The sequence below is a fragment of the Schistocerca piceifrons genome, unplaced genomic scaffold (assembly GCF_021461385.2).
Source record: "Schistocerca piceifrons isolate TAMUIC-IGC-003096 unplaced genomic scaffold, iqSchPice1.1 HiC_scaffold_942, whole genome shotgun sequence".
Lineage (NCBI taxonomy): Eukaryota > Metazoa > Arthropoda > Insecta > Orthoptera > Acrididae > Schistocerca > Schistocerca piceifrons.
In genome coordinates, this window is record NW_025729215.1 from 7501 (window position 1) to 12500 (window position 5000).

The 5000-nt window shown below is 53.1% G+C and overlaps 1 non-coding gene across 1 annotated transcript in view; it reads left to right on the forward strand.

Annotated features, from left to right (window-relative positions):
- The first annotated feature begins 3285 nt into the window (after window positions 1-3285).
- Window positions 3286-5000, forward strand: part of LOC124772517 — a 1909-nt gene continuing 194 nt past the window's right edge. The window contains exon 1 of the ribosomal RNA XR_007014075.1: window positions 3286-5000. This exon is cut by the window's right edge and continues 194 nt beyond it. This is a non-coding gene — a ribosomal RNA (small subunit ribosomal RNA).

The window sequence follows — 5000 nt, forward strand, 5'->3', positions numbered from 1 at the left end:
GCAGACCAGGCACCAACACCCACACATGTCCTATACAACGGGTGCACCCAACATCACAATAGTACCTCCTGTCACAGCGCACAAACAATGACATGAGTCAAAGACACAGGTCTCACACAAGCATAGAATTGGAGCGCCGCCTCTAATAGCCAAAGGTGCATCCTGACGTGACAAATCTGATCATGTCACAAGCATTCACTTACTATAATCACTATCAACGAACCTGCCGCCCCCGCCCCCCCCCCTACACCTTTCCTTACAACAACGTGTAACCTAACCTAACCTAACCTAACCTATGTTGTACCTTAACCTAACCTATGTTGTACCTTAACCTAACCTATGTTGTACCTTAACCTAACCTATGTTGTACCTTAACCTAACCTATGTTGTACCTTAACCTAACCTATGTTGTACCTTAACCTAACCTATGTTGTACCTTAACCTAACCTATGTTGTACCTTAACCTAACCTATGTTGTACCTTAACCTAACCTATGTTGTACCTTAACCTAACCCATGTTGTACCTTAACCTAACCCATGTTGTACCTTAACCTAACCCATGTTGTACCTTAACCTAACCCATGTTGTACCTTAACCTAACCCATGTTGTACCTTAACCTAACCCATGTTGTACCTTAACCTAACCCATGTTGTACCTTAACCTAACCCATGTTGTACCTTAACCTAACCCATGTTGTACCTTAACCTAACCCATGTTGTGCCTTAACCTAACCCATGTTGTGCCTTAACCTAACCCATGTTGTGCCTTAACCTAACCCATGTTGTGCCTTAACCTAACCCATGTTGTGCCTTAACCTAACCCATGTTGTGCCTTAACCTAACCCATGTTGTGCCTTAACCTAACCCATGTTGTGCCTTAACCTAACCCATGTTGTGCCTTAACCTAACCCACGTTGTGCCTTAACCTAACCCACGTTGTGCCTTAACCTAACCCATGTTGTGCCTTAACCTAACCCATGTTGTGCCTTAACCTAACCCATGTTGTGCCTTAACCTAACCCATGTTGTGCCTTAACCTAACCCATGTTGTGCCTTAACCTAACCCATGTTGTGCCTTAACCTAACCCATGTTGTGCCTTAACCTAACCCATGTTGTGCCTTAACCTAACCCACGTTGTGCCTTAACCTAACCCACGTTGTGCCTTAACCTAACCCACGTTGTGCCTTAACCTAACCCATGTTGTGCCTTAACCTAACCCATGTTGTGCCTTAACCTAACCCATGTTGTGCCTTAACCTAACCCATGTTGTGCCTTAACCTAACCCACGTTGTGCCTTAACCTAACCCACGTTGTGCCTTAACCTAACCCACGTTGTGCCTTAACCTAACCCACGTTGTGCCTTAACCTAACCCACGTTGTGCCTTAACCTAACCCACGTTGTGCCTTAACCTAACCCACGTTGTCCCCTAAAGTAACCCACGTTGTCCCCTAACGTAACCCACGTTGTCCCCTAACGTAACCCATGTTGTCGCCTAAACCTGCTCTGTAATTGTTATACGACTCGTTCAATTAGTGTAGTGTTGCCCACCCGCAACCCTCGCAATATAGTTCGCTACTCGCACTGCCCGCTCCCCTGTGTATCGCTTCATGTTAAACACCTTGCAAGTCTTGCTGACTTTCCACATGCTCCTGCTGTACACTGTAATGTGGATGGCAGCAGGACGTACATGCCGCCCCTCCCCACGTCCCCACCTTGCCCCCCTGCCTTCGCAAGCTGGTTGGTGAGAAGTTTGCATGTTCAATGCCCTTCGCATGCGACGTACTCAGGCTACGTTGTGGTGCGGCCTGTGTCAACCGTCCGCTAATGTCGTACGCGTAAACCACAATCTGTACTGCACATTCGTCCTTATGTACCGAATGATACATCGTGGCACATGTGTGACCGTACAACGACTGCGCCCAAAAACGGCGGACCATACAGTGCAAATATTGTGCACGCAGCTACGTGTCGTCTCCCTATGAGAGCTGGATTGCAGTGTGGTACGCCATAGAGACGTGTGGGAGGAACGGACGCCGTGGATGGCGATCAGCATGAGCTGTCTGTTGATGTATTCGGACCTAGTCGTCTCTCCTCACACACCGTGATGGCATGGTGCACCGCGTTCCATATCTGCGACATGCTACAGAGGCCGGTTGACAGTCGTTCGAGCAATGGACATCGCATACGTACGGGGGCCACCTTCCACGTATTGTCTAGGCGTGCACATTTTGTTGCGTGTATGTGGGCAGACGTAGTGTGGCGTGACACCTGACACAGGCATGCAATAATCGTTGAAGTTGCAAATGGCGATGGACGCCTGCGTTTTCTGGTGAAGTTACGCAAATGAACAAATGGTAACCTGTTGTGGTGCGGTTGTTCTCGCTAGGGGTGAATCGGTGATGGCGACGATAGGTTGAGGTACGAACCGGTTGTTCCAGCGATACCCACCATGCCGACGAAACTGAACGGCATCTGGGTGTGAAGCGATACGCGGCGGTGGCTGGGTGGGACCGTCCCCGGCCGGTGAGGGGGCGCCTCCCGGCGTGCTGGCCGCGCGGTGCGTGGGCGCACGCGCTACAGCCGGCTGGTGGGGGCGGCCAGTGGCAGGCGCGCCGGCCGACGGACGCGGCAGGCGTCGCAGCTGCGCGCCGGCGCACCCTGCGCGCGGCGCCGTGCGGCCAAAGTAGGTCCTCGCGGGCCCGGTGCGAAGCGCGGTGGACATCTTCAGTGTGCTGGTCCGATTGAGGACTGTGTGCGTTGAGGATGCGCCGCCGCCCGGCGCTCGGCGCCGCGACGCCGTCTGCTGCTCGGTCGCCCCAGCGGTTCTCGCTGGTGGTTTGTATCGCAGCTGTGCGGATGTGTTGGCGCGTGCGCTGTGCTGGGAGAGTTCGCTTCGGCACCCAAGTGGGGCTTTTGTCCTTCTGTGGCGCTGGCGTTGGAGCTGCCGGTCACCGTAGGTGGCGCGTGTTGTCTCCCGCCGGCAATGCCACGACAGCACGCTCCCGGGCTTCTGTCGGCAGCGGCAAGCTCAGTTGGGAGCACGGGTGGTCGCACCGAAAGCGTCTACTCGCCTAACTCCGGGCGATTGCGCCTCTCTCGAACCCGACCAAGTACTTGGGACGGCGCTGCGCGCCGCCGGGACCTGAGAGGGTTTCGAGGTGTATTGTGCAGGGGAGCTCAGCCTCCTCCTGTTTGCAGAATGATTGAGCGGACGCTTGCGTGTTCGCGCGGGCCCCCGGGACACACTCCCGGGCGGCCGGCTGCTCAGCTCTAGTTGACGCAGCTCCCTGGTTGATCCTGCCAGTAGTCATATGCTTGTCTCAAAGATTAAGCCATGCATGTCTCAGTACAAGCCGCATTAAGGTGAAACCGCGAATGGCTCATTAAATCAGTTATGGTTCCTTAGATCGTACCCACGTTACTTGGATAACTGTGGTAATTCTAGAGCTAATACATGCAAACAGAGTCCCGACCAGAGATGGAAGGGACGCTTTTATTAGATCAAAACCAATCGGTCGGCTCGTCCGGTCCGTTTGCCTTGGTGACTCTGAATAACTTTGGGCTGATCGCACGGTCCTCGTACCGGCGACGCATCTTTCAAATGTCTGCCTTATCAACTGTCGATGGTAGGTTCTGCGCCTACCATGGTTGTAACGGGTAACGGGGAATCAGGGTTCGATTCCGGAGAGGGAGCCTGAGAAACGGCTACCACATCCAAGGAAGGCAGCAGGCGCGCAAATTACCCACTCCCGGCACGGGGAGGTAGTGACGAAAAATAACGATACGGGACTCATCCGAGGCCCCGTAATCGGAATGAGTACACTTTAAATCCTTTAACGAGTATCTATTGGAGGGCAAGTCTGGTGCCAGCAGCCGCGGTAATTCCAGCTCCAATAGCGTATATTAAAGTTGTTGCGGTTAAAAAGCTCGTAGTTGGATTTGTGTCCCACGCTGTTGGTTCACCGCCCGTCGGTGTTTAACTGGCATGTATCGTGGGACGTCCTGCCGGTGGGGCGAGCCGAAGGCGTGCGACCGCCTCGTGCGTGCTCGTGCGTCCCGAGGCGGACCCCGTTGAAATCCTACCAGGGTGCTCTTTATTGAGTGTCTCGGTGGGCCGGCACGTTTACTTTGAACAAATTAGAGTGCTTAAAGCAGGCAAGCCCGCCTGAATACTGTGTGCATGGAATAATGGAATAGGACCTCGGTTCTATTTTGTTGGTTTTCGGAACCCGAGGTAATGATTAATAGGGACAGGCGGGGGCATTCGTATTGCGACGTTAGAGGTGAAATTCTTGGATCGTCGCAAGACGAACAGAAGCGAAAGCATTTGCCAAGTATGTTTTCATTAATCAAGAACGAAAGTTAGAGGTTCGAAGGCGATCAGATACCGCCCTAGTTCTAACCATAAACGATGCCAGCCAGCGATCCGCCGCAGTTCCTCCGATGACTCGGCGGGCAGCCTCCGGGAAACCAAAGCTTTTGGGTTCCGGGGGAAGTATGGTTGCAAAGCTGAAACTTAAAGGAATTGACGGAAGGGCACCACCAGGAGTGGAGCCTGCGGCTTAATTTGACTCAACACGGGAAACCTCACCAGGCCCGGACACCGGAAGGATTGACAGATTGATAGCTCTTTCTTGATTCGGTGGGTGGTGGTGCATGGCCGTTCTTAGTTGGTGGAGCGATTTGTCTGGTTAATTCCGATAACGAACGAGACTCTAGCCTGCTAACTAGTCGCGTGACATCCTTCGTGCTGTCAGCGATTACTTTTCTTCTTAGAGGGACAGGCGGCTTCTAGCCGCACGAGATTGAGCAATAACAGGTCTGTGATGCCCTTAGATGTTCTGGGCCGCACGCGCGCTACACTGAAGGAATCAGCGTGTCTTCCTAGGCCGAAAGGTCGGGGTAACCCGCTGAACCTCCTTCGTGCTAGGGATTGGGGCTTGCAATTGTTCCCCATGAACGAGGAATTCCCAGTAAGCGCGAGTCATAAGCTCGCGTT